This window comes from Lissotriton vulgaris, chromosome 7, assembly GCF_964263255.1.
Source record: "Lissotriton vulgaris chromosome 7, aLisVul1.2, whole genome shotgun sequence".
NCBI classification, from domain to species: Eukaryota; Metazoa; Chordata; class Amphibia; order Caudata; family Salamandridae; genus Lissotriton; species Lissotriton vulgaris.
This window is the reverse complement of record NC_141695.1, coordinates 514,437,092-514,462,997: the sequence shown is the minus strand read 5'-3', so window position 1 is coordinate 514,462,997 and position 25,906 is coordinate 514,437,092. Positions and strand designations below refer to the sequence as shown.

Genomic DNA, 25,906 nt, shown 5'->3' with positions numbered 1-25,906 from the left:
AAACTGTGATAAGAAGCCCCCCACACCACATTAAAATACACGGCTTTTACTCTTTGACCATATCTGGCCACCACAGGTACTGTACTTTCTGCGCCCTGACGAAGGAACTGCTGGGATATGGTTCCACTCCGAAACGAGCATCTAGGCGCTTGTTCTTTTGATAGAATTTATGAATTGTACATTTTGGTATCTATTTGTATAGAAGCTGTTGTGTTGGTTGTGTCTTTGTCTAACAGTCGAGGTATGTCATGGTTGGTATGTAAGTGATTTGTGGTGTCTCATTGTCATTTCTTTGTGTGTGTTAAGTTTCAGTGGGGCTGTTTTACTTGATGGATGTTTTATAAAGAAGGTTTCATACAATGAATTGATATATGAAATTGTTTATTCATATATATATTCACTGAAAAAACCAAAGGTTTCAGGCCTTATATAGCTAGGAATTAGCATTTAAAAAACCTTTGAAATTCACTGAAAAAACCATAGGTTTCAGGCCATATATTTAGGAATTAGCATTAAAAAAACCTTTAAAATTCACTCAAAAAACTATACGTTTTAGGGGTGTTATAGTTAGCTGGACATTTCACTCATACAAAACCATTGAAATTGCTCCTATATAGTTAGTTGTACTAACTATATATCGCGCACCCGCAATCCACTGCTGATGATGTCACATATTACATCATTCATGACAAGGCCAGTGACATCACTGATGACATCTCAAATGACATCACTGATTTCATCACTGATGACATCATCCAGTGAATGTGGTTTGCTTCGTTATTTAAATATTAATTATATATAGCAATTTGCATTGAAGAATGAGTGGATATATTAAAATAAATATTTGGATGGAGGATTTAGTAGCAGTGTAATTGACTGTTTACTTGACCAATTTATAGTGTCTCACTAAATATAGTGGATAGTGACTAAACTGTTTGAATATCTGTATCTCTTTGTCAGTTGTTGTGTAAACAGGCACCCCAGTTGGTTACTAGTTATGTGAAAGTCTGTATTAGTTATTGATTAGTTAACTGAGTATTTGTATGGGAGAGTATATGTGTGTGTGGTTCGGTGGGGGGTGTGTGACTGCCCAAAGATGTGTGAATAGTTGATTCAATAGACATATGAAGTTAAAACTACATGTTCTAATAGTTGTTTGGGTGAGTGAATATCTTTATGGGTGTGGTGATGAGCAAATATATTTCTCAATGGTACATGTCCAACAAACTAGAAAAATAAAAGGCAGTGTATGTGTCAGTTGTTGTATAGAAATAAGTATACATAAGACTCAATGATTGTGTGAGTGACTGTATGGATAACTTTATACTTGTAATAATGATTTTATAATTCACTAAGTATGACTTACTATCTAAATGAATAGATGAAGTTGTGTTTGTATAAGTGTGTAGCTAAGTAAATATGTAAGTATGATCCATTGTTTGCATAAGTGAGTAGGATGACTACATATGTGAATAGGATGTGTGCTGGTGTGTAATGTCGATTTAGGTGTATAAGTATTTTTGATAGTGTTCTATTGTTCATTGACAGCATGTATGAGTGAATCTACAGGTAAGTGATTAGATGTGTGTATACATCTATGAATCACTGAGTGGGTTTTTAGATACTTGTATTGCTGTAACAATGGATTCAAATATCATACTCTGTATTTTACAAAGAGTGATGAAAGATTTTACTAGTGTATGAAAAGGTGTATGTGATTGTCACGTGGATGATGTCATCAGTGATGTCATCAGTGATGTCATTTGAGATGTCATCAGTGATGTCACTGACCTTGTCATGAATGATGTAATATGTGACATCATCAGCAGTGGATTGCGGGTGCACGATATATAGTTAGTACAACTAACTATATAGGAGCAATTTCAATGGTTTTGTATGAGTGAAATGTCCAGCTAACTATAACACCCCTAAAACGTATAGTTTTTTGAGTGTATTTTAAAGGTTTTTTTAAATGCTAATTCCTAACTATATAAGGCCTGAAACCTATGATTTTTTCAGTGAATTTCAAAGGTTTTTTAAATGCTAATTCCTAACTATATAAGGCCTGAAACCTATGTTTTTTTCAGTGAATTTGCAAGGTTTTAAAAATGCTAATTCCTACCTATATAAGGCCTGAAACCTATGTTTTTTTCAGTGAATTTCAAAGTTTTTTTTAATGCTAATTCCTAACTATATAAGACCTGAAAGCCCACCAGGAATCTCCAGTATGCGACAGGGGACTGCATTGCAGAGAGGTGTAATGAAGCCACGCCCCTTTTTACACCTCTCTGCAACACAGCCCCCGTGCATGTTTGAAGAGGGGGAACTAATTCCCCTTGCATACTGGGGGCGCTGGGGGCCAACTAGCCCACCTGGAACCTCCAGTATGCGCCAAGGGGCTGCAATGCAGAGGTGTAATGAGGCTATGCCCATTGTTACACCTCTCCGCAACGCAGCCCCCTGGCGTGTTTGCAGAGGGGGAACTAATTCCCCTTGCATACTAGGGGTCCCTGCGGGCCAACTAGCCCACCAGGAGCCTCCAGTATGGGCCAGGGGGCTGCATTGCAGAGAGGTGTAATGAGGCCACACCCTTTTTTACACCTCTCTGCAACGCAGCCCCCATGCATGTTTGAAGATGGGGAACTAATTTTCCTTGCATACTAGGGGTCCCTGGGGGCCAACTAGCCCACCTGGAACCTCCAGTATGCGCCAGGGGGCTGAATTGCACAGAGGTGTAATGAGGCTATGCCCCTTTTTACACCTCTCTGCAACGCAGGCCACTGGCGCGTTTGCAGAGGGGGGACTAATTCCCCTTGCATACTGGGGGTTCCTGGGTCATATCTTATCATATCTTTTTAGGAAAATAAAAGCATTTGAATATACACCAAGATTCAGCGCTTCAATAAGGACTCTAAGTGATATGATTTGATTGGACTTATTGTGCAAGTGGTGCTGTGCCAAACTTTGGAATATTCTCCACTACTCTCTACCACTTACTCTCTACTATTCCAATACTCTCTAATACTCACTCTCTACTACTCATTCTCTACTACTCTCTACTACTCTCTCTCTACTACTCACTCCCTACTACTCACTATCTACTACTCCCACCTACCCACTCTCTACTACTCTCTACTCTCTACTACTCACTCTCTACTACTCTCTCTCTACTACTCACTCTTTACTACTCACTCTCTACTACTCTCTACTACTCACTCTTTACTTCTCACTCTCTACTCACTCTCTACTACTCACTCTCTACTACTCCCTACTACTCACTCTCTACTACTCACTCTACTACTCACTCTCTACTACTCTCTACTACTCACTCTCTACTACTCTCTCTCTACTACTCTCTACTACTCACTCTCTACTACTCTCTACTATTCTCTCTCTCTGATACTCACTCTCTACTGCTCACTCTCTACTACTCTCAACTACTCACTCTTTACTACTCTCTACTACTCACTCTCTACTGCTCTCTACTACTCACTCTACTACTTACTCTCTACTCACTCTCTACTACTCACTCTCTATTACTCACTCTCTACTGCTCTCTACTACTCACTCTATTACTTACTCTCTACTCACTCTCTACTACTCACTCTCTACTACTCACTCTCTACTACTCACTCTGATTTTCACTCTACTACTCTTTACTACTCACTCTCTGCTACTCTCTACTGCTCTCTACTACTCTCTATTACTCACTCTCAACTCTCTATTACTCACTTTCTACTCTCTCCCTCTCTACCTCTCTCTACTTCTCTCTCTACTAGTCTCTACCTCTCTACCTCTACCTCTCTACCTCTACCACTCTACCACTCTACCTCTCTCTACACGCACACATATACACATATATATATGCATATATATGCATATGCATTTATATATATGTATGTGTATATATATATATATATATATATATATATATACATATATAAACATATATAATCTGCATATCTATATAAATACAAATATAAATGCATGCATACATATACATATATGCATACATATGCATGTTATTTACATGAATGTTTTAAAAACACTAATAAAAGCAAAGCTAAAAACCCACCTCATTACAAACAGAATGGCTTTAACTTAAACGAGGGCGAGATCTATTGCATTTTCAATGCTTGTTTACTTTGGTTCCATCAAGAAGGCATTCAGATGTGTCACACATTTGCCATAAATTCTGAATGTTAGCACTCTAGTTGCTCAAAAGATCACTGTAGTAAAGCTACTGCTCACCAGGGAAGTCTGCTGCAGGTATTCAAAGTGCATGTTTCAGTCTGCATGTCAGAATTTTTTTAATGAAATAGAAGAGAATTTGAGAAGTCACTCAAAATGTGCCCTAATTTTTCTTTCTGAAGCACTAATCATACTTTCTATGGCAAAATGAACACCCTAATTTTGTTCCCTTTTAAATTAAATGTTTTCAGACTTACCACTTCATTCCAATCAAGATGGCTTCTGGTGTGCCATACTTTTGTCATACGTAAGACTGTTAGCGCTCTAGTTGTTCTTTAGAACACTCTGGGACATTCTGTCATTGGGCTATACTTGGGCTACATCTGGGTAATATTTGGGCTACATTTGGGCTCTTTTGTCTCTGGTGGCCATCTTGGGAGACTGCATGTCAGAATTATTTAATGAAATTGAAGAGGATTTGAGAAGTCACTCAAAATGTGCCCTATTTATTCTTTCTGCAGCACTAATCATACTTTCTATTGCAAAATATACCCCCTCATTTTGTTCCTTTTTAAATTAAATGTTTTAGGAGTTACCACTTTATTCCAATCAAGATGGCTTCAGGTGTGCCATACCTTTGTAATAAGTAGGACTGTTAGCGATCTAGTTGTTCTTTAGAACACTCTGGGATATTCTGTCATTGGGCTATACTTGGGCTACATCTGGGTGATATTTGGGCTACATTTGGGCTCTTTTGTCTCTGGTGGCCATCTTGGGAGCCTGCATGTCAGAATTTTTTAATGAAATAGAAGAGGATTTGAGAAGTCACTCAAAATGTGCCCTAATTTTTCTTTCTGCGGCACTAATAATACTTTATATGGCAAAATATACCCCCTCATTTTGTTCCTTTTTAAATTAAATGTTTTAAGAGTTACCACTTTATTCCAATCAAGATGGCTTCAGGTGTGCCATACCTTTGTAATAAGTAGGACTGTTAGCGCTCTAGTTGTTCTTTAGAACACTCTAGGAGGCTGCAGTAGAACACAAAGGAATCAACTGACAGTCTCTGTCCTTGTTGGATGTACATGTTTTACTGAGAATGTCAGACTTCATTCTCACATGACTGAGAAAGATAATGTGAATTTACAAAAAATATGCTTTCAGTTATGCTTATAGATCCCCTTCCAAACCACTGTGGGAAAAGCATGAGATAATAGTTTTCTTTCAAACATGATTCATGATATCCCAGCTGAAGGCTTTTTCACATGGTAAAATCACCTTAGAACACACCACAATTCCTAAAATGAGTACGGTACCATCAACAAATGATTTATAATGTAACTAAAGTCCTAAAACCCTCTATTAACTACAATGCTTTTTAATGAGGTGCTATCATGTATATTGGTCCCAAGATGGCTGCCAACACTTCTTAGATGAAGTGTTGACAGCCAATCAGATCTCACGATGAGATGTGTGGTTAGGCTCCGCCCAGATATATAGGTTTTTTTAAAGTTGATTTTCATAAAAACCACTGGAGCAATTTTCACCAAACATAGCAAAGGCACATCTGCGTACCAGTCACTACAATATTGAAAAGTTTGGTGTAATTCCGTTCAACTGTTCGGGCTTAAAGTGAGTCCAACCGCCCTATGGAAATTAACATGGGGAAAACACGTTTTGGGACCCTCCTTTTATCTCGGCCTCCGCTTGACGAATCCCCCCCAAACTTTCAGGGAAGGAGCGGAGCGCAGCGAGGCAAATTTAAGGAAAATTACAGGCAGATTCCTCAACCGGCGCCAACGTTATTCCCAATAGAATGTTGCGGATTTCCTATGGAAAACAATCCTAACTATATATACCTACTGGCTATCGCCAGTAGGTAATAGAAGGAGTGCCGCCATTCTCGAGGAAGCCCGCAGCCCTGGCCACGCCCACTGCCACTAGGCCACGCCCCTTTCCACTACATAAATCGCGCCTCCCTCATCGCGCGTCCTAAATGGAAACTGACTCCTGAAGCGGAAGCCGGGAGCAACGTTTGTTTTTAATTGTATTTGTGTGCTGATTCTTAATACTTGCTGAAACTTTACTCGCTGCATTTCGACACTCTCCCCCTGATCACTTCTCTCCGCGTAGCCGATCTAGGCGCAGCTGCGGGTCGCAGAAGGATTACCGCCATTCTCGGGGAAACCCTCAGCCCAGGCCACGCCCACTGCCACTAGGCCACGCCCCTTTCCACTACATAAATCGCGCCTCCCTCATCGTGCGTCCTAGATGGAAACTGACTCCTGAGGCGGAAGTCGGGAGCAAAGTTTGTTTTTAATTGTATTTGTGTGCTGATTCTTAATACTTGCTGAAACTTTACTCGCTGCATTTCGACACTCTCCCCCTGATCACTTCTCCCCGCGCAGCCTATCTAGGCGCTGCTGCGGGTCACAGAAGGATTACCGCCATTCTCGGGGAAACCCGCAGCCCAGGCCACGCCCACTGCCACTAGGCCACGCCCCTTTCCACTACATAAATCGCGCCTCCCTCATCGCGCGTCCTAGATGGAAACTGACTCCTGAGGCGGAAGCCGGGAGCAAAGTTTGTTTTTAATTGTATTTGTGTGCTGATTCTTAATACTTGCTGAAACTTTACTCGCTGCATTTCGACACTCTCCCCCTGATCACTTCTCCCCGCGCAGCCTATCTAGGCGCTGCTGCGGGTCGCAGAAGGATTTCCGCCATTCTCGGGGAAGCCCTCAGCCCAGGCCACGCCCACTGCCGCTAGGCCACTCCCCTTTCTACTACATAAATCACGCCTCCCTTATCGCGCCTCCTAGATGGAAACTGACTCCTGAGGCGGAAGCCGGGAGCAACTTTTGTTTTTAATTGTATTTGTGTGCTGATTCTTAATACTTGCTGAAACTTTACTCGCTGAATTACGACACTCTCCCCCTGATCACTTCTCCCCGCGCAGCCGATCTAGGCGCAGCTGCGGGTCGCAGAAGGATTGCCACCATTCTCGGGGAAGCCCTCAGCCCAGGCCACTCCCATTGCCGCTAGGCCACGCCCCTTTCCACTACATAAATCGCGCCTCCCTCATCGCGCGTCCTAGATGGAAACTGACTCCTGAGGCGGAAGCCGGGAGCAACGTTTGTTTTTAATTGTATTTGTGTGCTGATTCTTAATACTTGCTGAAACTTTACTCGCTGCATTTCGACACTCTCCCCCTGAGCACTTCTCCCCGCGCAGCCGATCTAGGCGCTGCTGCGGGTCGCAGAAGGATTGCCGCCATTCTCGGGGAAGCCCTGAGCCCAGGCCACGCCCACTGCTGCTAGGCCACGCCCCTTTCCACTACATAAATCGCGCCTCCCTCATCGCGCGTCCTAGATGGAAACTGACTCCTGAGGCGGAAGCCGGGAGCAACTTTTGTTTTTAATTGTATTTGTGGGCTGATTCTTAATACTTGCTGAAACTTTACTCGCTGCATTTCGACACTCTCCCCCTGATCACTTCTCCCCGCGCAGCCGATCTAGGCGCTGCTGCGGGTCGCAGAAGGATTGCCGCGCATTCTCGGGGAAGCCCTCAGCCCAGGCCACGCCCACTGCTGCTAGGCCACGCCCCTTTCCCTCTTCTCCTAATCAATGTGTCTTCCCCAGCCGCGCAGCGAACGTGCGCAACGGGCGCGCTGGCGGCGCGCCAAAGGCAAGCCCGTCTGCACCAGTCCGCGCCAGGCCGGGCCCCGGGGCCCTTCACTCTGCTTGTCCCCTCACCTACCTACCTAGCCAACTCCTGGCATGCCACAATGATTGGCCCATCAGCCCTTCCATTCTGGCCCGGATTAACTCCCTTGAAATTGCCTGGCTTGATCGTACTAATTTCGCAATGTCACGCCCTGCCTCTCCTCATCCCCGCTCTAAGCTCCGTTAGTCTCCCCCACGGTTTCAGTCTCTCTCCTCAACACCCGGTCCACGGTCAAGCACCAATTAGAGCTTTTCGACCTCCTTGATACTACTAAACCTGAGATCTTGTGCCTTACGGAAACCTGGTACACGGCCGCTTCCCTACCTGATATCCTTACTTCCCTTCCTGATCCTTACTATATCCTCCGCGCCAACCGCCCTGAGGGGAAGACCGGCGGCGGAGTAGCAATGATACTATGCTCTAATCTCCAATTCCAACCTCTTACCTACCACCCAATTATTTCTACTGACCTTTTGGTGGCACGCTCTATGAATCTTACGATCCCTCTCACTATTGTTCTCCTCTATCGTCCCCCTCAATCCATGCCCCACTTCATTCCAGCCATACAGGACCTACTGGCCACTCTGGTGTTTAACAACTCCGCGGTCCTCCTATTGGGTGACTTTAACTTTTGGCAAGGTGACCCACGTGAAGACATTATGTCCAAAGATTTCTCCGATACCCTTCATTGCCTAAACTTCACCCCTCATATATCTTCCCCCACCCATACTCATGGGCACATCCTTGATCAAGTCTGGTCTGCCAATCTGTCAATCTCCATGCCTACTATATCCCCCTGTGCCTGGTCCGACCACTCCCTGATTACCTTTTCCTTTCCCCCGAGGAATATTAACACCCCCTCTCTCCTCAAAAATATATATGCCCGTAACTGGAATAGAGTGGATCTGACCGCTTTAGGCCATTCCCTAGCCTCCTCCACCCCCACCTTGACAGATTTGCCCCCCAATAGGCAGGTAGCAACTCTCAATAACTGGCTCTCAAAAGACTGTAATCAAGCTCCTCCCTTTCCCCCCTTCTGTTTAACCTTTACATACACCCCCTTATTGTTGCTTTACAGGATATGGAGGTCACGGCGTTCAATTACGCTGATGACCGCCAGCTCATTTTCAATCTCCCCTCCTCTCCTGATTCAGCTTCCAGGGTCCACTCCACTCTTACTTTTATTTACAACTGGATGAACCTTAATCAACTAAAATTGAATCCCGATAAGACAGAGTTGGTTCTCATCGGTGGTCCCTCCAATCCCTGGTCCTCTGCTTTCTGGCCCCCCATCCTTTGTTCCCCATCTCCCTCTGCCTCTGCTAGAACCCTGGGCATCAAAGTCAGCCAGGACCTATCTTTGCGCCCCAGATAAGCTTGGCAGTCTCCTCTTGCTTTCTGTCCCTCAGAACCATCCGTAAAGTCTCACGTTACTTTTCGGTTGAAGCTCTTAACCTAGTTGTCTCAGCAATGATTCTATCCCGCCTAGATTATGACAATGCCCTTTATGTGGGCGTCCCAGCCTACGAACGCCATCGCCTGCAGCTCATCCAAAACCAAGCGGCTCGCCTCATCTTTAGGCTCCCTAAATCTAGTCACACCACCCCTCTTCTCAAGACTCTCCATTGGCTCCCCATCAAGGAGCGCTCGCTCTTCAAGCTGGGATGTCTGACCTTTATGTCTCCAGCTGGCACCGCTCCTGCATTCATTAGATCCAAGATCCTTGCATATGTTCCTGCTAGAAATCTTCGCTCTTCCACCCAGTTCCTTCTTCTTGTCCCCCGATTTCGCAAGAAGAAATCGGGTGGCTCCAGGTTCTCGACACTTGCCCCCCTTTTTTGGAATTCGCTTCCTCTGACCACTTACCTGGACTTTCGGGCTGCTCTGAAAACCCATCTTTTTTCTTCTGCTTATACTTCTTAATTTTCTCCCCATTCCTTCCTCAGTTTCAGTTCCTTTCTGCAGCGCCAAGAAACCGCTTGGTAGTAGAGCGCTATACAAAACTCTTTCAACTTCAACTATATATATATATATATATATATATATATATATATATATATATATATATATATATATATATTACCTACTGGCTGTCGCCAGTAGGTATATATAGTTAGGATTATTTGTCTATGGAACTTATGAAAATTCTATGTCTAATAACTTTGGCGTTTGTGGATGGAATCGGCTGAAATTTTCAGGAAAATGGCACATTTTGTTTCTGAGCAGCTCCTGAAAATTTGGTGGGGTTTCGTCAAGGGGGGGCTGAGAAAAAAGGGGGGTCCCAAAACGCGTTTTTTGCATTGAGTTTTCCATAGGGCGGTTGGACTCACTTTTAGCTCGAACGGCTGAATGGATTTGCACGAAACTTGGCAAAATTGTAGGGACTGTTAGCCCGATGTGCCTTTGCTAGGTCTCAATATATGTGCTCCAGTAGTTTTTGAGAAATTAACGTTTAAATCAAGATATATATCTGTAACAGCGCTCCGGGCAGCGATCCGGTCCGCTTACTTTTCGCTTATCGGAACTTTGCGCGCAGAAAGCTGATTGGCTCTCCGGTGTCTGTCAACATTCTAAACAGTCCGGAGCGGCCGCCATCTTGTCTCTCGGTAGGATCGAGAGAGAAGAAGAGGTGAAAAACGAAGGGTGAATTTAATGAAAGGGGGCAAGGTATCCCCCTCTTGACCCCCTAGGAATGTTGTTGGGGTTATTAAAGGGACCCGTGGGGAAAAGAAAAAAAAAATGATTTTTCACGGTAGAAGCGCTTCACGGGCCGCGAACTGGGCCGCAAACTGGTAGCGAAACGGGAATTCGCCATTTTGTGCTTCGTAAATTAAATTACTAGTTATAAGTGGGTACGGGAGACGTATCCTAATCCCCTATGTTTCCTGAGGGTGGGTGAGGAGGCTGATATATGTTGATACATCTCTTCCAGCGGCTGTGCGTGAGCTTTTTTTTTTTTTTTGCTGCGTGACAGTCCGGAGCGGCCGCCATCTTGTCTCTCGGTAGGATCGAGAGAGAAGAAAAGGTGAAAAACTAAGGGGGAATTTAATGAAAGGGGGCAAGGTATCCCCCTCTTGACCCCCTAGGAATGTTGTTGGGGTTATTAAAGGGTCCCGTGGGGAAAATAAAAAAAAAATGATTTTTCACGGTAGAAGCGCTTCACGGGCCGCGAACTGGGCCGCAAACTGGTAGCGAAACGGGAATTCGCCATTTTGTGCTTCGTTAATTAAAGTACTAGGTATAAGGGGGTGCGGGAGACATATCCTAATCCCCTATGTTTCCTGAGGGTGGCTGAGGAGGCTGATATATGTTGATATATCTCTTCCAGCGGCTGCGCCATCTTGCCTTTTTTCGAATGCCACAATTTTGTCGTGCACGGCAGCCATTTTAGATGCCAGGCTGGTCCCAGGCTATCACCTACCCCTGCGGATGTAGTTTATGGCCCCAGCTGTAGAGAATTCAGACATGCCAATCCTCCTGATTCAGGCGTGTGAGTACTGATTTCAGTGCTAGTCTCCCGCCTCCCGATTTCTGCAAGCAAAAACCCGGGGGCATATTACTAACAACTAGCGATAATTTTTGTCCATAACTTGTTTAGAGACAAAAATTATCGCCGCACATCGGCGATTTTTATCGCAGATAAACCTTGCTATTATCGCAGAAAAGTCAGCGATATTCATGTATTATCGACCTAATGCTCTTAGCCATGTTATCCACCTCCCATTGGATAACATGGCTAAAACCTGCTCAGGGCAGGTGTTAGCTTTTGGAGATATTCGCGCTTAGTGCGAATATCTCCAAAAGTTGGTAATAGAAGGTAGCGATGTTAGGGACTGTTTCCAGTCGCTAACATCTTGGCACGCCACTTTGCATGTCATTAGTGATAAGTATCACTGACATGCAAAGCCGGGCCCAAGATGGTCGCTATCTCCTTTTAGGTGTCACTAACTGGTGTTAGCGACAGCTTGATAATAGGGAAATAATTTTATCTCCGCTTTCATGGTTTTTAAAGCCAAAAAAGCGGAGATAAACCCCCTTGCTAATATGCCCCACGATTCCTTGGGGGTTTCAGCTGATAGGGCTTGGTATTGTGTTACATGGTAATTTTTCCATGAAACGTCAGAGGGTCGATGTAGGGGTTCTACAAGAGGTGATAAACCATTTAAGCCTCATGAACAAGCGCATGGTCTTTTAAAGATTTCTGAAGTACTCGGGGCGGCGGTGTGTGTGTGCCCTCTTTCAGGAGCGGGCGGGGGGGCACTGCCAGCAACTTGCCAGGTCAGGTAGTGTTCAACACGTGCATCACCCTTTCTCTGCTTGCTATTGCGCTCCATGCTTCGGAAAGGTAAGAAAAAGAACGTGCATTTGAGTTTGAAATGTCCGATCCTGCAGCAGCACACTTCCAAAGCCCACACATGACAATAACCCGATTCAAGGCCCCATTCACCCGTTTTTCAAAAAATAGATAACACTCCAACAAAGTAAGGTTATAAAACTTTATTAACTTTTAACGATAATGAACAGAACAAAAACTAAAAACATTTAAACATTTATTAACACAAAAAGCAACAATGGTTAGAAGCTGTCTTTTGTGCGAATAGTCCCAAGGCAGCACAACGTGCAGAGTTCTGGACGGCACCCAGGTGATGTCGCCTGGGTGCCGCACTGGTTTAGGGATCCTACAATGCTGCTCCGAAAATTGGCGTGGGGCGTCCCGGGTGGGGCGGGGGGAGGCCTCGTCAGTAGCGGTCTGTTGTGCGAATAGTCCCAAGGCAGCACAACGTGCAGAGTTCTGGACGGCACCCAGGTGATGTCGCCTGGGTGCCGCACTGGTTTAGGGATCCTACAATGCAGCACAGAAAAACAGCGTGGGGCGTCCCGGGTGGTGCGGGGGGAGGCCTCGTCAGTAGCGGTCTGTGTCCAGTGTCACATGGCTGACACAACATGTACGACAGGCACCCAGGTGATGTCCAGTAAACTGCCGCACTGGTTTTGGTATCCTACAATGCTGCTCCAAAAATTGGCGTGCGGCGGCCCGGGGGGGGGGGGGAGGCGGCGTGAACGGGCCTCCCCAGGTGGCGGCCATTCAGCTGTTTACCGCCCGCTCTTGCGACTACAGCGTCTCGCTCACCATGTAGTTGAGTTGTTCCCACTCTTGCGGTGCAGCGATAGGCGGCTGCCACATGACTCTTAAAATGGCGGACGGCTCTTCGGTTTTGGGCCTGGTCCACTGAAATGGCCCTGGGACACCTTGGAAGTCGGATGCTTGCCTGCTAGGGCTTGGGCTCCATTCTCGAAAAGCGTCCCCTCAGCCGTGAAGATTGTATAAAAGTCTTGGGGGCTCCCAACTCCCGCAGGCTTTCGGTGGGGAGCGGCTGCCATGATTGCTCGCGGAATGACCACGACGGAGCCACGAGATGGTGGTGCTCTCATGCTGACGGCAGCTTCAGTCTGAATGATCCAGAAACAAGGTGGGGCTTTCATCGTTTGGGAAAAAAAAATGTTCTAAACCAATGAAAAGTGTTATTTTTAGGTCATATGACCAAGCCTTCCATCTTTAGGAAACCAAAAGTAAAATGAACCAATGAAAAGTTTTATAAACAAGTCACATGACCTGTTATGCGACATAGGGCTACAAAAAGCGTAGAAAATCCGTTGGCACGTGAGGCGGCGTCAGTAGCGGACCGATGTGCGAATAGGCCGAAGGCAGCACAACGCGCCGAGATCCGGATGGCACCGAGGTGGTGTCCAGCAAATTGCCGCACTGGTGTGGCCATCCTACAATGCTGCGCCGAAAGACGGCGTGTCCAGCTGAATTGCGGTCACTGTTGCGGTACAGTGACTCGAACGCGCCGAGATCCGGATGGCGCCGAGGTGGTGTCCAGCAAATTGCCGTACTGGTGTGGCCATCCTACAATGCTGCGCCGAAAGACGGCGTGTTCAGCTGAGTTCCGGTCACTCTCCCGGCACAGTGACTCGAACGCGCTGAGATCCGGATGGCACCGAGGTGGTGTCCAGCAAGTGGCTGCACTGGTGTGGCCATCCTACAATGCTGCGCCGGAAGTCGGCGTGGGGTGCCCCGTTGGCTTATGAGGTGATGTCAGTAGTGGACTGATGTGTGAATAGGTCGGAACCAGCACAAGGCGCCAAGATCCGAATGGCAAGTCCTGGATGTTGAGTGCCTCAGTTGAGATTTCTGAGCAGTGCTTGTAGAACTGTCTGAAGCTTATTTGCACCTGCTGCAGCTTCACTAGGTCCGGCGGAACTTGTTGCCTTTTCCTTTCTGCTTCTTTTCCTACAATGCGTTTCTTCTGAAGACACGACCAGGTCCCTGAATGTGTGCAGGGGGACGCTATTGAATGAATGAACGCGCCGAGATCTGGATGGCACCGAGGTGGTGTCCATCAAATTGCCGCACTGGTGTGTCCATCCTACAATGCTGCGCCGAAAGTCGGCGTGGGGTGCCCCGTTGGTTTATGAGGTGATGTCAGTAGCGGACCGATGTGTGAATAGGTCGGAACCAGCACAAGGCGCCCTGCACTGTTGAGCCTTTTTCAATGTCTGTTTTTTGTTCTTTCCCTTCCATCAAAAACAAAACAAAAATACAAGGCGCCAAGATCCGAATGGCAAGTCCTGGATGTTGAGTGCCTCAGTTGAGAGTTCTGAGCAGTGCTTGTAAGACTGTCTGAAGCTTATTTGCACCTGCTGCAGCTTCACTAGGTCCGGCGGAACTTTTTTCCTTTTCCTTTCTGCTTCTTTTCCTACAATGCGTTTCATCTGAAGACACGACCAGGTCCCTGAATGTGTGCAGGGGGACGCTATTGATTGAATGAAAATGGCGGCTTGACACAAAGCTGACTCAAGCGTTACTGTTGGTGCTATACAGACAAAAATTGGTTTTCAGTTTGTACATTCTTCAGGTTTTTTTTTCCATCCAAGTCTGATTGAGAGTTTGTAGAAAAATGGCTTCAGATTTTCCACATACTACTCTTCAACATTCTTCCTAAATGTAACAATGTGAAACTCACTAGGAGAACGGCTGTTTCTGTTTCCTTTCAAAATGCTGCCACCAATATTTTCTGAATGGAAGACATCATCTTGTAACATAAAGGGCCGAAAGGGGTTCTGGTCTGGCCGATGGTTGGTGGAGACATTTTGACTATATCTTGGACCTGCCCGGCCTCGCCCAAAATGGCGCCGGTATAAATGGGACTCGTAACTCTTTGCCCGCAAATGTATATCTAGAAAATGTTATTGTAAGTGGCCCTGTCGTATTTTAATTACAAAATGTACGTCCACCGATACCGCAACTGTTAGACACCTTTGTTCTTGTCACCTAATGGCCCGCTCGTTACGTTCTTCTACAGTGTAAATGTCTCCTCATCATATACGATTTGAGTTTGCTCCGTGGCCGGCCCACGTGGTTATAGGCCCGTATTTGTATACTGACATTTTCACAATAAAGGTTTTTAAAACAAAACACGGTAGTAGTATTTTCATTTGTAAAGTTTTTACTTTTAGTGACTGTTTTCGAATCAGTAAAAGGCAAGTGAAATAAAGCAGTCCAATTACATGACGGATAAAAGGTATAATATGTAGGAACGCAGTAAAGATAAATGGTCAAGGGCAGTTGTGTTTTTCATGTCTGCAACATAAAGTGATCGATAAGAATCTGATAATCAGGCGCATCGGCGACTAAGACAGCAGGTCGAATCTCTTTTACTCAACGGCTCCGTCATGGAAGGAAGAAACGCCCTTTTTCTCGAAAAAGGAATATATTTTACTTGCCAGACAGTTGTAAATTTTCCGGGAAAGTACATTAGCCTGGAATATTATAACATATGTTTGAAAAAAAAATATTGTTCGAAAATAATAAAAAGCGTAATTTTTAGGTCATATGACCAAGCTTTTCATCATTAAATTAACAAAAGTAAAATGAACCAATGAAAAGTTTTATTAACAAGTCACATGACCTGTTATGCTTACGTTACGCGCTGCGCGCCGCGCCTCGGATCACTTCCGGGTGCGCTAACGCGGCGTGTCATAAAACGCATTACGCGACAACGTAGGTCAAGAATATAGTCTAAATGTCTCCACCAACCAGCGTTCAGAACACAACCCCTTTCAGCAGTCCAAAAAGTTCTGTTAAATGACAACAGAGGGGACAGGCAACAAGAACCATCAGTCAAAGAGGGGAGGGCAAGTTCTTCTCTTCCGGGTCATGTTGGGGCGCTACCGGAACTGATCGAATTGGTAGTCTACAGTGTTTCTGGATGTTTCAGACTAAAGCTGGCGTCAGCATGAGACCACTACCATCTCGTAGCTCCGTCGTGGCCATTCCACGAGCAATCATGGCAGCCGCTCCCCACCAGAAGCCTGCGGGAGTCGGAGGCCCCCATGACTTTTGTAGAATCTTCACGGCTGAGGGGACGCTTTTCGAGAATGGGATCCAAGCCCTAGCAGACAAGCGTCCGAGTTCCAAGGTGTCCCAGGGCCATTTTAGTGGACCAGGCCCAAAACCGAAGAGCCGGCCGCCATTTTGAGAGTCCTGTGGCAGCCGCCTATCGCTGCACCGCTAGAGCGGGCGCATCTCAACTACATGGTGAGCGAGACGCTGTAGTCGCAAGAGCGGGCGGAAAACAGCTGAATGGCGGAAGAGGCACAGTGTAGCAAAAGCGGGCGGAATGGCAACTAAAACGATAAAGGGGCGCCTCACTACAGCTTGTCTTCAGGTCAAACGGATTGTGGGACAAGGTCCAGAATTGAAGAGTCATCAAAAGGCAAAAAGTACCGCCGGACCCCGGGAGCCGGCCGCCTATGTCGGGGGCGATCTCAGGCTACACCAGTGCTATAAGACTTGGGGAGGGTGTCGGAGCCAAGCGTCTTCTCCGAGTCCATGGCCATCACAGCGCCCCTCAGGGGCCTCCGTCAAGCTGTTTAGGAAGGTAACATATCATATTGTTTTCTAATGCAGTCAGGTCCACAAACGACACTCACTTACTTTGAGAATAGTGAAGCTGCAGTAGGAGGAAATAAGCTTCAGACAGTGTTACAAGCGCTGCTCAGAACTCTTAACTATGGCACCCAACATCCAGAACTTATGCTATTTGAGAATGGTAGTGACATCGAAGCATCTCGGGGACCAAAACCATTAACGTACTTTCACGTATGAAAATCTTACTTGGGGAGGGGGCAGGAGCGAAGCGCCCCCTCCCAGTCAGCGCCACCACACCGTATGTTGAAAATCTGAAGCCATCGTTCTACAAAGTCAACCAAACTTGGATTGAAAAATCTAGAAAAATGTACAAACTGAAAACCAGTTTTGGTCTGCATAGCATCAGTAACAACGCTTGAGTCAGCTTTGTGTCAAGCCGCCATTTTGATTCAACAAAGCACAGGCATTGAAAAAGGCTGAAATTCAGAACTCTAAACTATGGCACCCAACATCCAGGAGCTTGCTATCCGGATCTTGGAGCCTTGTGCTGTTTTCGATCTATTCACACATCGGTCCACTACTGACATCATCTTATAAACCAACGTTATGTAAATAGTTTTTTAATAAAATGTTTTACCCTATTTCTTTGCTGGTGTGTTGTCTATATTTTTAATATTTGCATAGGGTTTGTCATTATTTTGTGCGGGATGGGTGATGGAGCCGAGCTGTCTTGCAGCCCTCATGGTGTGGAGCTCAGTTCATCTCACTATTTTCGTATTTCTCAAGAAGGGTTGTTCCTAATATTTCTATTTTAGCGAGGTCAAAAAGAGATCCAATTAGTGGCCTACTGATTTTGCTCGATTACTTTTATTTTTTTACACGATTTTTCACTATCTGCAAAGACTAAACAGAGTATTGCGACTTTGTGCTTGTTTGTAAATAGAGAATGATCCAAAGAGAACCAATTCTAAAACAGTAAATGCTTGGACAACAATCAATCAAATGGAGAGACAAGGAGGTACGACGGATTACAACGGGGGTAAAGGCCTGCGTTAACTACCCTTCTGTATCTGCAAAGAGAGAGTACTAACAAAGGCAAAAGAGGGGAGGGGGGGGCAGCGTTCAAAGCACATCAGCGTGCTTAAATATGAAAATGTTTTTATCTATCACGTACTTGACATTTTAAAGCTTTTCATATTTGCTATTAAAAAACCAATGAAATTCACAGAAAAAACCATAGGTTATAGTGGATATATAGTTAGGAATTTGCATTTACAAAACCTTGAAAATTCAATGAAAAAACCATAGGTTATAGGCCATATATAGTTAGGAATTAGCATTTACAAAACCTTATTTTACTCGCATAAAACCATTGAAATTCCATATATAGTTAGCTAACTATAAGCGCTAACTATATATCGCGCACCCGCAATCCACTGCTGATGATGTCACATATTACATCATTCATGACATGGTCAGTGACATCACTGATGACATCACTGATGACATCTCAAATGACATCACTGATGACAACTCAAATGATATCAATGATGACATCTCAAATGACATCACTGATGACAACTCAAATGACATCACTGATGACATCTCATTTGTCATCACTGATCACATCACTCATGTGATAATACAATGAACCTCTTCAGACTCTAATATAACCTTACATACACTCAGTATAAACAGACACTCACAGACTGTCACTCATCCATGGAGTTACTCACACACCTAGTCAGTCATGCAAAGAATCAATCACACCTCTATTTCCTCAACTATACAGTTATTCACATCTTACTTATTCAAACATATAATAACACATATTTACTCTCTTATATAATCCCTGATACAAGCTCACAGTGATCGATACAGCCACTCACACATTCACTGGCTCTTATGTTCAGTTATTTATATATCTCAACTCTCACATGTATTGTGTTTTACATACGTACTTACTTGCACATGTAGCAATGAGAAATCCATTCACTCACCAACACACCCATGCACAGTCAACCGCTCATGTAGCTGTTTCCACATGCACTCTTGAACTCATACTCCTAGTGAATCAACTGCTTACACATCTATGCACAGAGTCACGCACCTCCCAGCCACCCACACACACACTCAGCCTCCCATTCAAATATTTGGGCAACCAATCAATAACCCATATGGCTACTCTTATAGCTACTGATCAACACAAGCAGCAGTTTACACAACAACAAACATACTGATGCACGAATTAAGACAGTTTAGTCACTAACCCATGCACTCAGTGAGACACATTTAATCACTCACTCATACAGTCAGTCATGCACCTACTAAATTCTTCATCCAGACACTTATACATCCACTCATTCTTCAATATGTGAAACATATTTTAACTTTACAGAAACATACAGTCACTGGATGTTGTAATCAGTGATGTCATCAGTGATGTCACTGACCATGTCATGAATGATGTAATATGTGACATCATCAGCAGTGGATTGCGGGTGCGCGATATATAGTTAGCGCTTATAGTTAGCTAACTATATATGGAATTTCAATGGTTTTATGCGAGTAAAATAAGGTTTTGTAAATGCTAATTCCTAACTATATATGGCCTATAACCTATGGTTTTTTCATTGAATATATATATATATATATATATATATTATAGCAAAAAAGTTTTTTTAATAAAACATAAAGAGAATGTTTGTGTCTGGGACAATGATGTTATGTTTTATTTAGGATGTACCACCATTAGCTAATTAACCAATAGGGAGAGGTTTGATGTTATTGTTCATAGCTCATGACTTGCCCCATCTCATGAGGATCAGCTTGAGCAAATTCTGGCATAATGGCCAATAGCTCTTTGGATCTGTAATTTCACATTTCCAATTGTAAGCATATATCTACTATCCCTGCCTTGTAAAACACTGCAGGCTAAAAATGAGAAGCCTGCCTGAGGAGACTATAAGAACAGCAGGCCACTTGGTAGATACATAAATAGCTGTGCAGTTACAGGACAGCAATACCAAATAATAATAATAATAATAATAATAATCTTTATTCGAAGTTTCAAGTTTGAAATCCATAAAAGCAGTAATAATATACAATAAAACAGTCATATCAAAAGGTACAAAGTGATTACATATATAACAAGTAAATTCCACATCTAAGTTATAAAAGCATTAATTTGTTTAAGGGAATTACCTTTAAAGATTTTTTCTGTGTCTATGTATACACTTCAAAAAGTTAAGAACATGGTAACAAGCAAGTTCAGTATCCAAAAGCTGCAAACACAGCATGGCAGGGCGACATTGCCTGAGACCCCAAGATTTTAGTAAGGTCAATAGCCAAACTTTACGATGTTCATGGTAAAACTTGCAAAACAAGACAGTATGTAAAGTTGTCTGTGTTGACTTCTCGTCACAGGGGCATATGGGTGGATTCGGATTCCAAACGTTTGCTGTTGGAAAAGCCACCAGTCTATGGAATACATTCTATCTGAACCTTGTCAGAAGGTAGCGATCAAACAAGCCAAGATTAAGCCTTAGATAGGGCTGAATTAAGAGTGTAGATTGGACCATTATAGCGTGTTGGACAGACGGTTTGCCTGCTTCCGATTGCAATCTCAGGCTTTCCAAATGTCCCAGGGCTAGTTCTTTTAGTTGTTTCTTTGTGAGTTCAGTGATTTTTTCAGGATTCAGATAGTATTGCTCTGCCCCAAGGTCAATGAAAAAGTTTCTGATATAGGCTAACCACTTAATTTTTAAGGCATGGTCCAATGTCATAGCGTCCGCCACTATCATCTTGGTGAGATCATTTTTCTCTGAGGTCCAGATACGGTGCCATAAGAGTAGCGGTTGTATTTTTGCGAGGTCCTCAATGTATGGAACGCCTAATTCAATGTGGCAGGCATAGGTTGAGGATCGCTTTGGGGCCATCAACAAGAACCTTAGAAAGTTATTTTCTGCTATTTGCAGGGAGGTTACATCCGTGTGACCCCATAAGCCTGCTCCATATAGGGCTGTCGATTGGCATTTGGCCTTATATATCGTTAATAATTCCTCAGGCGGTCGTTTTCCCAGTTTTTGTGTGAATGTCACCAATGCTGCTAGCGCTCTTTTAAAGCAGTGTCTCCTCGCTTCCACAGCCTTTTTCCAGGACAGTTTATTATCTATTGTGATTCCCAGGTAACAATATTCATTTGCAGAGTCTATTTTTTGGTTATTGAGGGTAATGTTTTTCAGATGTTTTCTCCCTGTACCTGCCGACATCACAAAGGTCTTTTTCACATTTATGTGAAGATCTAGGGTACCCATGTACTGGGAGTACCTATTAAGAGTATTCTGAAGTTCATGGGGAGTCCGTGCCAGGAGGACAGCGTCGTCCGCATAGAGCAGAGCGGGGATCGGGCGATGTTCTGCCTGTGGGAGGTCCCGGGCACCTCTTAGGAGCTCAACCTCCAAGTTGTTAGTATAGAGGGAGAAGAGGAAAGGTGCCAGGACACATCCTTGTCTGACCCCGCGCTCCACTCTAAAAGACGCTGTCAACTCTCCTTTTGTACCAAAACGGACTCTGGCAGAGGGCTTTGAATACATTTCCCTTAAAAAGTTCAGGAGTGGCGGATCTACCCCCATTTGGGCTAGGAGGGACCACAATTTGGTGTGAGAAACACAGTCAAATGCCGCGGACAAGTCCACGTAGATCATATATAATTTATCTTTCTTGGCGTGTATATATTTCCCAATAATTAGAGAGAGGTTTAGGGCTTGCTCCACAGTTCCAAAGCCTTCTCTGAAGCCAAATTGTAGGTCAGACAGTATGCCTCTCTCCTCCACCCAGTCCTGCAGTCGCTCCAGGATCACCCTACCTGCCAACTTGCCCAGTGAGTCCAACAGGGATATTGGGCGGTAGCAGGTAGGGTCCTGGCGGTTTCCCTTCTTAAATATTGGTACCATGATGGACCTTGTCCAAGACTCCAGGATTCCTTTCTTTGCCGCTGCCGTGCACACCCTAGTAATAATCGGGGCCCAAAGGTCTGGTTTATGTTTGAAAAAATCAACCGGGACTCCATCCGGGCCTGGTGCTTTTCCATTTTTGCTTGTTTTTAGGGCCATAATATTATTTTTAGTAGAAAAGAAAGGAAAAAACAATGCCTTATAATATGTAAGAAGGAACATTCCCTTTACCATCTTATCCTTATTCTTTTGAAGTGAGTCCTTACTTATAGAGACAGGTATCTCACTTACACCCTGATGGACCTGATATCCTCGGTGTGGTGTTCCTCTAACTTTTTGCCTTCCAACCTCCTTTTTTTGCAGACCTCGTTTTACTGGCTTTAGGACTCTGCACACTTTACACTGCTAACCATAGCTAAAGTGATTGTACTTTCTCCTATAAACATGATGTACCCAAGGCCAGTAAATTACAGGCTACTCATAAGCCTGCAGCGCTTATTGTGCCACCCACTTAAGTAGCCCTTTAAGGTCCCAGGCATGCTATTGCAGCCTGTGTGTGCCCAAAGCTCACGTCTTAATCCATATACGGCATCCTGAGGGAAGGCCCTAGATAGCCCAGAGAGCAGGGTGCAGCATATTTAAAAAGTGGGGCATGCATTTTTAAGTTGTAGATGTCCTGGTAATAAAAAGCTCCTAAATTCGTTTTTCAATACTGTGAGGCCTACCTATTATGGGGCCAATTGTGTATTTGGCGTTGTGGGAGCGGGCCGCCACCACACCAACCCACTCTCACACCGCCAAACAGGGCAGCTGCCTGCCCACCAGATTACGAGTGAGATAATGATTTGGCAGGCAGGCGGCCTGGTGGTGCCATGGCGGTGCAGTAAAAAGGCCCAAATGTGAGCCTTAATGCTGCATAGCTGCAGGACCATCACATTGCGTTCCAGCATCGCATGACTGTGAAGTCCATGCTGTGCTGGTATTGGGGGTGCATGCATGCAGAGGGGCACAACATGTGCCCCTCTGCATGCACCAACATGCATGGGATACAGGGCCCCCCCTTGGTTCCTGACCACCAACAGTTTCATAGAGTAAGAACCTCCATTAGACCGCTGGCACTCCGTAAACACGTAATATGCATGGCAGTGCCTCGGCGGCACCTCCAACATATTGTGAGCCTTTGACTGCTGTGTCACCACCACGGCGTTGACCCAATGACTGTCTGACCGCCAAAGTTGTAATACGACCGTCAGACAGCCAATGTGGCTGTAGCCTGACCGCCACTGAAGCGCCAACTTGAATTTGGCGGTCCAAAGACCGCCAAACTCATAATTAGGACATATGTTTGGTGCCTGATGAGTTGTAATTAAAAGTCCTCTGTAAAGTTACAATATTGAAAATGTCAGATTTAGAAAGTTGGGGTTTCCCTGCCCTAACCATTTGATGCCTGCACCTGACTGGGTGTAGTTGGCAGTTGGACTTTGTGTATTTCTCCCAGATAGCCACACAAAAGAGTGATTATGTGTGCCTGGATAGCCAGCAACTGGCAGGATGGGGGGTGGCTGGGCACAGCCTCACCTGCAACTGAAGAGGCTGTGCCCTGCCTTCACACAAAGGAACTATCACCACTGCAGTGCTCATGCAGCTAGCTTGGAGCCAGGGAGGGGAGGCAAGAAACTTCCCGGACCTCAAAGTGAAACCTCAAGAACCTTCTCCTGCTTCAAAATGGGCACTAAATATAAATATTGGACCCTCAGTCCCATCTCTGCAGTATACTCCTGCACCTGTGGATGCTTCTGAAGAAGAACCGTGCTTCTTTGCTGGCAGAAGGACTGCCACTATGTGGCCCTGCTAATCTGCTGCACTATACCTGCTGCCCTGATTGAGAAGGAAGATTGGGCCTGCACCTTTCATTCCAAACTGAAGTGACTCCAAGGATCAGCAGATTGACCCACTTTTTGAGCTATAGGGAAATACCAAGCTTCAGATGCTCCCTGCAACTGCCCAGCTGACTGTTGTGTGGACCTGAAACTGGACCTGCCAGTGCCCTGCTTGCCTATGCTGGAGTAAGTTCCTGACCCCCAAGAGATTCCCTCAGGTCCTAGACCCTTTCTGTGGCCTCAGTGGAGCTCTTCTCCCAAGAAATGGATTAATCCTAAAGTTTTGGGCTCTTCACAAATGTGAATGGGCCTGTCTGGCCAAGATCTTGCCACTCACACCGCTTGTCAACACGAAGTTCCGGCAAGCCTGACTCTTCATGTCAAGTGACCTTAAAAGTGTCTCATGCTACTGCACACTCATGGTAATCATCTGTTAAGTAGTGCCTCCACCCGTTGTGATGGTATCGTGATAATGTACTCTCTTGTATCCCTCCATTGTGTGTCATGATATGCTTCACTGTTCTCTGGCGGTAATTGCTCCATTGTACTACTAATGATATATGCACTATTCCCTGGTGGTAGTGGCAGGTTCTGGAATGGGAAAGGTATGGCTGACAAATTACAGACATACCATTTTCCCTGGTGGAAGTGGAGAACTTGTGTGAAAACAATGTGCACTAACAGCACCTGCAAACCGCCTCAGTTCACTCCATGTGAGTGGCCGGGAACCCGCTGGGAAACCATTACCAAGCTAAGCGTGACGGCAACACCTGCTCATCAAGCGGCTGTTTAAACCGCTCCTGAACTGAAACCCATGCTTAGTTTCGGTGGAGATTCATCACTTACCCGCTCCAGAGATTCAGCGATTCTGGTCCCCAGCTTCAGTTGTTCTCTCCACTGTGCATGGTCTGCATTCCAGGGCTCCGAAGTTTCCTGTAAAAGACCACAGAAGGAGAATACAAAATCAATCATAGGTATTCAAACTCAGTGTGGGTCACACATCATGCTCTTGCTGCAGCACGCTTTCTTGCAAGGGCCAGTTAATTTCCTCAGTATCAAAAACTTCAATAAAGGAGATACAGATTGTGCTAAAAAGGACGGCTACTATTTCTTGTGGGACAATGGCATTGAACTCATAGCAATGGAACTATTGTATTCAACTCTGCAATGCAGTGGAACTACTGTGTTGAATGCTGCATACTGGTGCTTCCTGCACAAAGACTATTGAACTCTTTCTACATAATGTGATGATGGGAATCATAATTATCACTTAAAGCAATGTATAGTGCAATATGTTATAGTAGGTGTTCAGGAAGAGAACTGTTATTCCCCTTGTGAATTATGGTATGCAAATTGTGTGAAGTGTGTTAGAAATGGGGGTCTCTAGTTGGCAGTGGCTTGCACCCTGTCCAAGTAAGGACCCTTCCTTCTAGTCAGGGTAAGGGGATTACATGGCCAAGACAATCCATGTTCACCCCCTTGGTAGCATGGCACGAGCAGTCAGGCTTATCTAAGAGGCAATGTACAAAACATGTGTACATAAACACACAGTCACACAGCTCTTTTTGAAGAGTCACCCCAGTTCTTTGCCTTATGTTTTTGTTCGCATTAGGACACTGTTCATGTTTTTCCTGCTAACCAGTGATAAAATGCTTGTGCTTGCTTCCAAAAACATGGCACAATTGGCATCAATATGATTGATACATTTAATTTACTCATAAGGCCCTAGTAAATGGTACCTAGGACTTTTGAATTAAATGCTATTAGTTTCTACTAGCGCCCACTAAAGTAGCCTTTGTAATCCTGTGTCCAGCCTGCCAGTGCCTGGAGTGAAGTTCTAAACTGATATTTCGATCAGGCAAAATAGACCTTTTGCCAAGCCTAAATCTTTCTTTTTTGATACTTGTAAGCCACCCCTAAGGTAGACACTATACTAAAGGCACACTCGGTAGGGTACATTGTATTTAAAATGTAGGACATGTGTCCTTACATTTTACATGTCCTGGCAGCAAAAACTAAAGTCATTTTTCTCTGTCAAAAGACCTATCTCTCCCATTGACTAACACTTGATTACCTTATTACATTTAATAAGTGCTGGTTCTAGATTGGGAGCAGATAGAAATATGTTGTTTACACTCAAATGAATTGTAATTTAAAATCCTCTTTAATGTTAAAGTTGAAGTTATTGTTCTAAAAACGCCACTTTTAGAAGTTGCCATT

General features: G+C 44.7%; 1 long non-coding RNA gene across 2 annotated transcripts in view; it reads right to left on the bottom strand.

The window, feature by feature from the left end:
• Positions 1-25,906, bottom strand: part of LOC147701967 (uncharacterized) — a 440,939-nt gene that overhangs the window by 3,560 nt on the left and 411,473 nt on the right. For both annotated transcript variants that reach the window (XR_015297489.1, XR_015297488.1), the window contains one exon: positions 24,533-24,619. This is a non-coding gene — a long non-coding RNA (uncharacterized LOC147701967). The remainder of the gene's footprint in view (positions 1-24,532; positions 24,620-25,906) is intronic.